The sequence below is a fragment of the Sparus aurata genome, unplaced genomic scaffold, assembly GCF_900880675.1.
Source record: "Sparus aurata unplaced genomic scaffold, fSpaAur1.1, whole genome shotgun sequence".
Taxonomy (NCBI): domain Eukaryota; kingdom Metazoa; phylum Chordata; class Actinopteri; order Spariformes; family Sparidae; genus Sparus; species Sparus aurata.
In genome coordinates, this window is record NW_022045135.1 from 95,500 (window position 1) to 107,035 (window position 11,536).

General features: G+C 42.2%; 1 long non-coding RNA gene across 1 annotated transcript; it reads right to left on the minus strand.

Moving 5' to 3' along the window:
* Positions 1 to 7,116: 7,116 nt before the first annotated feature.
* LOC115577939 (uncharacterized) lies at positions 7,117 to 7,625 on the minus strand. Its single transcript, XR_003983314.1, has 2 exons — positions 7,480 to 7,625; positions 7,117 to 7,386 (listed from the first exon to the last, which is right to left on the minus strand). It is a non-coding gene; the product is annotated as an uncharacterized LOC115577939 (long non-coding RNA).
* Positions 7,626 to 11,536: the final 3,911 nt, after the last annotated feature.

Consider the following 11,536-nt stretch of genomic DNA (forward strand, 5'->3'; position numbering starts at 1 on the left):
GCCGGAAATTGACGTGGGCCTTGCTTGGCAGTTGTCCCCCCATGACCCCCCTCCCCCTGATTCTAGGGGAGGCTTTAACATGTAAATGAAAATGCTGTGAGCTATACAAATGCAAATCAGGGTAGCAGGGGGAGTTTTACCCCAGGTGACCTTTTTCTAAGAGGTGTCAACTTCATTTTAAGAAAATCTCTGGTATAAATAGATGAGGCTCAGTATTGCCTAATTATAGACCCTTATATTTGAGCTTACTGTGTATGTCATTAGCAATGGCCAATGTTATGTAAAAAAGATTTTTCTCTCTCTCTCTCTCTCTCTCTCTCTCTCTCGGGAACAAGTTAAAGATAAAACGCCAGTTGTTAAGAAGTTAAAATTTGCATGAAATATTTTGAGATAACCAAGATATTAAAATGTAAAAAAAAAAAGTATTTCTATAATTTCATGGGTTCTGAATGTTTTAAAAGCTGTTGAAAAGTAATTCTTATTGCGTGTGAGAGTTCATGACCTTTAAGAGTTTTTACACTTCCGGGTTGACCGGAGCGTGAGTGACGAGGAAGAAGGAGCGGAGAGTTAATGGCGTCGAGCAGCTGACGGTGGACTGTGTGTGTCGTCAGTGTCGTGTTTTATCACTAACGGACTGTGAACTGTTGTTGGACGACGTGCTGTGAGTGTGTGAGTTGGACTCTCCATCGCAGTCGAAGTGTTTGTGTTTTATTGGACACGAAGCAAGTTCGGCTAAGCAAGCTAGCAGGAGCTAGGCTAGCGGCCCGGCCATTGTCGAGAGGAGGCCTGTGCGGACGGGAGGAGCTTCGCCGGGTCGCCACGAAGAATGTCGCCGACGGATGGAGCTTCGCTGCCGCAGAGGGACACGGAGGTTTATCGCTGCGAGCATTTTGTTTTCACAGACTAACCTCGCCTCATAACAAGGCCGCGACCTCCTGTTAGCTCGGAGCCACGTCTGCAAGTCCAGATTTACACGATGCCGATAATGACGCCATTGTGTGTAAGTAACTGTTACTGTTTTCTCCCTCGTTTAATTTTACTGTGACTTACGTTTCTTTATTCATACCAGTCTTTTAATTGTTTTCCAGCTGCCTGTAAGACATTACGAGACAGTACGCAGGACAACAAACAACCAGATCTTGCATCGCAGGCGGACGCTGTGAGGAGTTCAGCTCGGAGTCGATCGAGGACAAAGAGCATAAGATTTATTAGATTAGATCCGTTTTTGGTCAATGTGACTATTATTCTATAAAATAATAGATGTGTTGTGTCCATACGCAGTGCATCACGCAGTACTGATCGTCTTTATTGATTATTTTTACAGCTGCTGGAAGCGACACAGAGTGCTAGCTGAGGATGAGGTGGACCTTTGGAAGTGCGCCGCCATGGACCTGATGTCTGAGGAGGAAGACGGCACAAGATGGCGGGTGTCTGGATGAATTGTGCGACCTCCGTCCTTTCACAGCCGGGAGCTCACCGAGCTCTGTACAACACTGCAGTCACATGAGAGGCGATTCCGGAGTACAGAGCAGCACCACAGACGTCTGCAAAAACAGACACTTCGGTGCTGTAGGATTTTGGGCCTCTTGTGAGCTTCCCGTTTGTTGTGTGGGCAAATTATGCTTTGTACATGCTGTGTGTTTGTGTTTGTGCTAATAAAACTCTTTCTTTGAATAAACAACTCCTTCCTGGCAAATGTTCCTTTCCTCAGTAAATTCATTAATGTCATTGATGATATCATAAATATAAATGAATGAATAAATCATATAAACATAATATATATACATATATATATATATATATATATATATATATTCCCACCGGGGTATACATTTATAATGACCTAGGGTGACCAATCACGAGTGATTTTGCTTGTTTATGAGTAGTGGTTTCATCCAATACTGAGTGAGGATATTCAAGCCAGCCCACACATTCTCAGGCCAGGCGTGGTTTCGCTGCTATTCATATGCAAATAAGAGGCGTTCGCACCTCCGGGAGCTCCGCTGACGTCATGGTTCGTTTCCGACAATTTTCGGCACAGACAAACGCCACGTTCACAGCCTGTAAATTGTCGTTAACTGCCGAAAATTAGGGAGATTTCCGGGCGTTTACGGGGCCGAAAATCCCACTTTTCATGCAGTGACACACACAGTTTACCTTTTTAAGCGCCAACTCAGAGACGTTCTACTATTGTAGAGACAGATCACTCTGATCATTTTGAATGGGGAAATCTGCGACGCCAAAGATGGCGCATATCCCGCCCCTTTCACCATCAGCCAATCACCTGCATTGTCACAGCCGAACCGGGAAAATTATAGCCCAATCATGTTGTTTCACCAGCGCATGCGCACAAGTAGTTTTTACGACAGCAAGAACGTCTCTGGTACAGTCATTAACGGCACCGGAGTAGTGTCCGAAAGTCCGTTTTTCTTTCTGCCGTTGAGCTCACTATATAGTGCACTATGTTGGACTCACTATGTAGTGACTACGGAGTAGGGAATGAGTGGGTGATTTCGGACACAGCCCCAGAGCACAGCAGCCGGCACAGATTCAGCCGTACGACGGACGTCCCTGTAGGAAAAGCGCGTTTTAAACATCATTTCTACGGTAAAGTAGATGTTTTTTGGTTTTTATGTGTATCTTATTTCACTGGCGAGCATGTCTGTATGTTTTTTCCGTCCTGCTATCACGTTAAAAGGGTGGATTTGACCATGCCTCCATTCATTTAGATAGGGGTCTGGTCTCTTTGGGCTTTTCGAGGCGTCGCCAAGATGGCCGCCGAGTGGCATGACTTGCCTAGAAGGACTTTGGCCAACTGCCACGAGTGGGGAACAGAGGATGGAGAGGGAGGCAGAGGGCAGTAGGAGGCAGGGAGGAGGGGGGCGGGGATGTTCGCTTCGGTAGACTCGTTATTCTCCGCTTTTCTACAATGACTGTCTGAAACTGCTTCACCACGCTGCTGCATCGTGTTGTCAGACGTGAGTACCGCACGTGCACATTTGAATCAGAACTCACATGTCCGCAGCTTTTTGCGTAGTTTAGAGGGCCGAGTCGTACCAGCGTATTTAGATGTCAAATTGCGTACTTGCTACGCAAAATGCAAACAGGTTGGCAGGTCTGCTGGTAATATGTAATGTATTGCATTTTGAAAGTAACTTGTGCAACACAGTTTAGTTTTGACTTGAAATTATTCTACAGTGCACTGCTGCTTGGGGGGAGGTGAGCACGTTTGCACATGCATTAAGTTAATTAAACCAGGTCAACACTTACACACTTTCTTATACAGATCATTAAAAATGGAAAACCAATCATCACATAATAGGATAAGAAACATTTTTCATGTGGTGGAATTGTTCTTGTTTTGTTTTTTTTCAAACCAAGAATAATGTTACACAAAAGTATGATTGCAAAATGGCGACTGGAGCAACTGTGCCTGGTGGAAGAAAAAGTTCATTTCCAACAATATCCCCAAATAAAATATATAAATATATATATGTAAAATATATAAAATAAAGCTGTTCAGAACAAGTGAGAGTCCGTCTGCAGCATGAAAGTTGATGTGGAGGGCTTGATACTGTGTGTTCAGAGGGACAGTGTAGCAGCTGTAATAGGGAGGAAACACACATGAAGCCAATTTAACCAGCTTTAAAAAGCAGAAGTTGCGCCACAATGACTGTTTACAGGCGGGATGTGACCGCAGAGAGTCTCAGAGCAGGTGCGGCCGACTGCAGGCTGAGTGACACCTGGTTAATCGATCACGGATGGAGTCTTTCTCCCGGTCTGATTAAATAAACTTAATGGGTCATAATGGTGCAGCTGTTAATATACCAAAGTGAAGTGAGTTATGAAACATGCTATAAAAAGTTCTGGTGTGATGTCAGAGTCTGGACCGGATCGTTTGTTCAGGCCCCCGAAAACGTTACCTTGCCGAGGCTAACACCTACAAGCTAACGTCAGCGCTAGCATTAGCTGCTAACGGAAACCTCCCTTCTTCAGCTGAACGCGGAAATAATTAACTCGACTGAACTTCAGTTAAACACACATTTCTGTGTCATACCAATAAAGTTTAAGTACTGACCCAGATTAAAGTGTCTCCATCTTGTTTCTCCTCAGTGTCGTGACCCCGCTCCATCAGGGTCAACCGTTCGTGACTGGCCCCGCCCTTCTCCTCCGCTCCACAGCCAATCAGCTGCGACCATTTTGATTTCTAAATTCTGAGCGACCAATCAGTGAACAGAAGGCCCTCCAACGTCCTGGGCTGAGGTCACCTGATGTTATATTAACAGCAGCAACACAATTATTAGTATGATAGAAGTTTATAAGTTTAATATATGTTTATTTATATTAATACATTTAAGTTCTGGAACAGCAGTGAGTCAAAATGTTACATTAAATGACAAACAGGTAAATGAAAGGTAATTAAAGTGGACTGTTTTTAAATATAATAAAACACAGTATATCTTTTATATGTGGCAACAAACCAGGATATTCTTCATCGTGACTTCTGGACATTTTCCAGCTTTGTTTGTAATAATAAAACCAGGTGTTTTTAACAGGATGTCAGGAGATTTTCCAACTGAGCTTGTGGCAACAAAACTGTGTGTTGTTAAGGAGACATCTCCAGCCGTGTGTGGACGTAACAAACATGGGTTTTTAATGAGAAGTCCAGAAGTTTCCAGCAGGTTCTGTGGTGACAAACCCGAGTACTTTAAGCCAAAACATGATCTAACAAAGTGGTTTTATGCAGAAACCAGACCAGACCAGCACTGTCACAAGATACAATTCAAAATCAAACCTAAAGAAACATAAAGGTGTAATATACCTGTGTTCTGCAGAACTGTATATTGTCAGTGTTTATTATTGTGACCCGGTTGTCAGAACAATCTTCTGGACCTCCTCCAGTCTGGATCAAGTCCACTCAGCTGGAAGCTTCCTCCTCGCTGTCTCACAGGAACTTCACACTGCTGGAGAAACTGAGTCCAAACATCCAGACGAGGGCAGGAATCTCCCATCAGTGACCTCTGACCTCTGCAGTACATCATGTGTCTGTGGTCTGTGGATTATAAGGAACCTGATTGGACGCTGGATGACCAGCTGTCCTCACGGTCCTCTGCTGTCTGTACTCCTGCAGGCTGTCATACATCCTACAAACCACCAGATGGCGCCGTGCTGCTGCAGAGAGAAACCTCACCTGTGATCATCTGACTTTAGATTCATATTCAAGTCAAAGTTTATCATTTGTACAGTTTGGTCTCATGTACAGTGACGTCACAGTCTCACAGAGCAGCAGTGGAGTCAGGTGCGGGGGACTGAACCCGCCAAAATAAAATACATAAGAATAATAATAAATAAGTTGTAGGAATTTATTAGTTTATAAAATAGTCACATAATGTGGTATTTCTACTTTGATTTGTGTTAAGCTGGACCGACCCACATGTGCTTTTGGTTCAGAACCACTTTAACCTCCTCGTAGTTCATTTAGGTCAAAGTGATGAAGTACTTTCACTGAAATACACTTAAAGGATCAAAAGTAAAAGTACTCTCTTTGTTGGTGCAACACTCAGACAGGTCTTAGATGGGGCATAGCACTGAGGAGGAACTTGAAACCCTTTAGAGGCGCTGCAGAATAAATCCTGCAGTCCAGCTGAACACAAACTAAGTTTTCTGCCTCTTTGTTCCTACATACAGGTTAATATTCCTCAAAACTAGAAGCATGTGCCCCAGTATAAGGGATACCTGTGTGGTGAATCCTTAGTGATAGTGTGTGATCTTTAGAGATGTTTAGCTATATACTGCCATGCTAAGCTAGCAGACCTGTTGCTAACAAGCTTGTTAACAGAAGTGCTATGAGACATGTAAAAGGGTTTGTTTTGTTTGTTACTCAGTTAAAGATGTGTGAGTGGTTCATGTAGATTTTCTTTTGCTTGGAGAAACTGTTTCCTGTATATTTGTGTGAATATGTGACTTCAGAAAGAGACATAAACACAGTGATTTGTTATGATGTAACCTGAGTGATGCTGAAAGGTTGAAAGTTCCTCACTGTCAGAATATATTGTAGTTTTATGTGTAATTTGGTCAGAGCCGGAACATGTGACAAAAACCAAGTGAGAGATAATTATTTTGTGTTGTTCAACACATATGGACATTCATGTTGTTTATTTCATGGTGCTGTTGTTTTCAATGCATTAACATGCTGTAGATACATGTATGTTTATGAAGATATCGCAAAATATCCTCCACACTTGAAAGATCTGCAACTCACCTGATGCAACACTAAGTATTTCTGTTTAATACCTCAGGAAGTGAATTGTTTAATATGTCTTTGTGTTCAGGAGAGAATAAATCCTGCAGTGGAGCTGAACTCAAGCTGAGTTTTCTGCCTCTTTGTTCCGACATATAGAGCTGCAGGGTTCTGAACACACCTCTCCCTGGTACCAGCAGACCAGGAGGGCAACATGAAGGAACAAACCCACTAAAGGAAGAAGAGGAACAAACCATTTGTTTCACATCCACTGAACCATCTCATTTATCAGTGTCTTAACTTTCACATTTATTTATGTATTTACATGTTTATTTGTATTTATTCATGTATTATTTAGCAAAATGCAAAGGAAAGAAAATATAGAAATAAATACATGAATAAGATTTAAAATGAATAAAATAATAAAATGAAAAATCACAAGATGGAAATTTTAAAAAGTTAAACATATTCAGAAGCAAATTTAAAGAGAAATATAACTAGTATATTAGTTGGGGCGGCTGTAGCTCAGTGGGTAGAGCTGCTGGACTAGGGAAGATCACTGGTTCGAATCCCAGCTCCCCTGGGGTGGAACTGAGCTACATGCCGAAGTATCCTTGAGCAAGATACTGAACCCCCAAATTGCTCCTGATGCGCAGTTGGCACCTGTGTGGCAGCCACTGCAATGAGCTGGCGACTCGTTCAGGGTGTGCCCTGGCCTTCGCCCACAGTCACTGGATTTGGCCCCAGTAACCTCCCCTGAAAAAAGGGGAGATAAAACATCTCCGCAACCCTCACGGAAAAAAGCAGAAAAGAAAACGGAACGGAACTAGTATATTAGTCACATTTTTAAAATTAATTAACACCTCCATGTATTCTTATATTTTTATTTATCTACTGAACCATTTATTAGTTTATTTGTTTCCATTATTTGGGACATAAATGGTGACATCACTGTTGTGTAATACAGAATACAGACAGTTCTTCACATTGGAGAGATGCTTATATGTGTCAGTTTTGTTCAAGAGTAAATGGAGCAGGTAGATCCTGCGGGGCTGATGCAGGTGGACGTGGGAGTCAGGGGACGGGGACAGGTGGAAAAGTCTGAGGACATCTGGTGGACGGATGGAGAACGACAACGACTGAGCCTGAAGAGGCAGAATGTGACAGGAACACATGAAACTAACACAGCAGCAGTTTTCCTTTTGTTCAACACAGTTTGACTAAATGTTCACACACACCTGAGTTATGATGTTCTTCAACAAGGACTCACATCTTTCACTTCACTGACAATAATGTCAAAATACTCCATTACAAGTAAAAGACTGGCAGTTCAAATCTCTTTTAAAGAGGCTACAAGAACCTTTATATCCAGCTGGTCCTGGTGGGCCCTGTCACATAAAACATATATTTATCTTTATGATTTATTCAACCTGGATGAGTCAGAATGTGACCTGGTGACAAACATCAACACTGAATATCATCAATATACACAAACACAATCTGATGCTCTCACTTGTTTATGTGGCTCATATAGAGGCATCAGTATCACATTTAAACAGCTTCAGAACCACTTAAACCTCCTCGAGTTCATTTAAGTCAAAGTCATTAAGTACTTTCACTGAAATACACTGAAAGGATCAAAAGTTAAAGTACTCGTTCCACAGAAAATTGTTCCTGCTGACTGATATCTGTTTCTGTGTGACATTATTAATATTATTATTAATATTATTATTATCATCATCAGAGCTGCTGCAGGTGAACGGTGCTGTAAGAACCCAAAAGTCAAATAAAAGTCTTAAAGTATCTGATATTAAATGTACTGAGGTATCAAAGTATCAGTAAAGTAACTGATCTATATATTTACATGTGTGTATAAACTGTATACTGTGAGTCAGCTGATCATCACAAACACTGTTTTTATCTGATTGATGAGAAAATCAATTCATTTCAAAATGTGATACTTGTAATCTGTAAAGTAACTAGTAACTAAAGTGAACAGCAAAGCAAATACATGCAGTGGAGTAAGAAGTACAATATCTGCCTCCTAAATGTAGTGGAGTGGAAGTACTTAGTTACATTACATCACTCCGTCTGAACTACTTTATATACAGTTAGTTTAGTTAGTCCAGTGGTTCCCAACCTCCGGGTCGGGCCCTCTGAAGGGGCACCAGTTCTGATGCTCACATTTATTTTCACTTTGCATTTCATTTGTCACATTTTGGAACATTTAGATGTAAACTGTGAGTTTGGAAGAGAAAATGAAGCTGCAGAAGACAAAGAAGGTGACACTGACACATCAGAGGCCAACAGACAACACTTAGAATCATCACATTTATTGATTATTGATTTCTCCATCTTTCAGTGGGAGCCCACAGGACAATAACATGTCAGCACACATCAGCATGAGGAGAAATTAAACATTATTCAGATCGTCTTAAAGGTTTTAAATGTCCAATAAAAAAGAAAATAGTAGATAAACATGTTAAATAAGCAGGAAGCTGATGAGCCAGTGTAAAAACTCAACTATGTAAACTGGGTACAATGAAACACATTCAAACATTTATGTTCAAAAGACAAAAATAAAGACTTTGATGATCAGGTTGCATTGGAGCAGATTGTTCTATTAGTTCAGCACTTCAACATTTATCACAACATGATGTCAATGTTTTGATTTGTTCTCTTCACCATCAGATTTCTTTCTACATGTGTGTTGACATCATCACAGCAGAACTGCTCTCTTCATGTTTCTCACAGCGTCACACATTACAGTGACTGAGCTTCACTGTGAGAGCAGACGACAGCTGAAGGCTGCTGTTTACTTTAAATACCATTAATTAAGATGGTGAACGTGGTCGACGTTACACCTGCTGAACATCATGACTGGGCTGCAGCAGCTCTTCATCAACCTGCTGCTACGTTAACACCTGAAGCTCTTCATCGACCTGCTGCTACCTTTACACCTGAAGCTCTTCATCAACCTGCTGCTACGTTTACACCTGAAGCTCTTCATCGACCTGCTGCTACGTTTACACCTGAAGCTCTTCATCAACCTGCTGCTACGTTTACACCTTAAGCTCTTCATCGACCTGCTGCTACGTTTACACCTGAAGCTCTTCATCGACCTGCTGCTACGTTTACACCTGAAGCTCTTCGTCGACCTGCTGCTACGTTTACACCTGAAGCTCTTCATCGACCTGCTGCTACGTTTACACCTGAAGCTCTTCATCGACCTGCTGCTACGTTTACACCTGAAGCTCTTCATCGACCTGCTGCTACGTTTACACCTGAAGCTCTTCATCGACCTGCTGCTACGTTTACACCTGAAGCTCTTCATCGACCTGCTGCTACGTTTACACCTGAAGCTCTTCATCGACCTGCTGCTACGTTTACACCTGAAGCTCTTCATCAACCTGCTGCTACGTTTACACCTGAAGCTCTTCATCGACCTGCTGCTACGTTTACACCTGAAGCTCTTCATCGACCTGCTGCTACGTTTACACCTGAAGCTCTTCATCAACCTGCTGCTACGTTTACACCTGAAGCTCTTCATCAACCTGCTGCTACATTTACACCTGAAGCTCTTCATAAGATTACATTTTAACTACTAGCTGATTTCAAACTACTGATCCAGTCGCACCATTAAAACTGAAGAAATGTCTCAGCTAGTAAAGACTTCAGTGATGTATAAATCAGATCTCTGTCCGTGTGATCATTCATGGAGTTGACCTGATGCCATTTTCTTGCCTGGCACTGATCCTGGTGTGTTCTAATCTCTCTTGGAGTGGCATGTGGTCTGTGTTGGTGTTCGTTGGGATCAGAACCGGTCTCATCTTGGTCTTCATCAGACACTGACAGTCTTATTTGGTGGTGAAGTCAGTGTAGTCAGTGTAGTCATTCTAATTATTTGGTATTAGTTTTGTTGCAGTTGGTATTGTTATTTGCTTGATTGTTTGAACACAAATCAGTTGGTGGGCTGTAGTACAGCCATTAACTCTTGTCGTTCTCTCACGGCTGTCAGGTTCTGAACTCGTTGCTGCCAGCCTGGTTTACACTCAGATTTCTCTGCCTCAATAAGCAGGTCAATGTACTCTGGAGTGGAGAGAGGATTTGGCTTCAGTGCGATCTCTTTGAGTCTGTTTAAACGCTTAGCAGACCTCTTCATCAGTTTCCCCACATCAGCCTGCACACGATCAAATACAGAGTTCAGTTTGTCACACAATGCCTGAACAGATGCCTTAGCATCTTTGGCTTCTAGGTACTTTTCTTTCAGATCTCTTGCCGTTTGTTTTTCTTTAACTTCCTGATACTCCCATTTGTACTTCTGATTAAAATGTACACTCCAGGGACATTTGCCGGGACACTCAGTACAGTTTCCATCTGATCCCATTGCAGAACAGCGTGCTTTCTCTTTATCATCGGCTATTCCACAGGGAAAGTGACAGGTAAACTGACACTGCTGACAGTTGAGGTATTTTCCAGTACGAGAAATATCTGTTTTAACAGGCTTCGTGACAGTGACATCAATCTCAAATTTTTCATTCCTGCTGATCTCTGCCTCGTGATCTTTCAGTTTCAAATTTGTCTGTTTTATCTCCTCAAGCTGGGCTAACCCAAGTTTAACCTGCTTCCGCAAATTTTCAACTGAATTCTCAAGCTGCTTTCTTTCTCTGAGGACCTCCTTTGTCAGTGTCAAGCTTTTGGTTTCTATCACATTCAAAGCATCAAAGAACGTCTCCATGCTATTGGCCCCCATGTCCCAAAACATCTGATCAAAGTCTCCATATTTACTTCTGCCACCTGCTGCAGATGATTTATTGTCTGCAAACAACGCTGAATTATTGAATTTTAAGTGAAGTGGCAGCCCGTCTTCTGATTTAGGACATGGGACACCTGAAGCTGTGATCGCCTCTAGAACTGGTGGAAGCTGGCCGTCTGCAAACGTCACCAGAACTCTGATGTTTTCTGCCACATCTTTGCCAAAGATTGAGAGCGCAGAGTCAAACACATATTTCTGTGTTGGTGTGAGTCGAGCTGAAGAAGCCTGAGCTACGAAACACACAGCATCAATGTCACTGACACCACGCTTATCAGTGAATAGATTACGCAGCTGTTCTGTGATCTTCATGTCTCTCTTTATGCCTCTTGTATCTCCAAATCCTGGAGTATCAACAATGGTCAGTGAGTGGTCTATTTTAAAGTCCTCCTGGTGGTTGATCTTGTACACAGTGACTTCAGAAGTCTGGCTTTCAGCTTGTGATTTTGATGGATCCTCATCAACTAATTTAAACCGATATG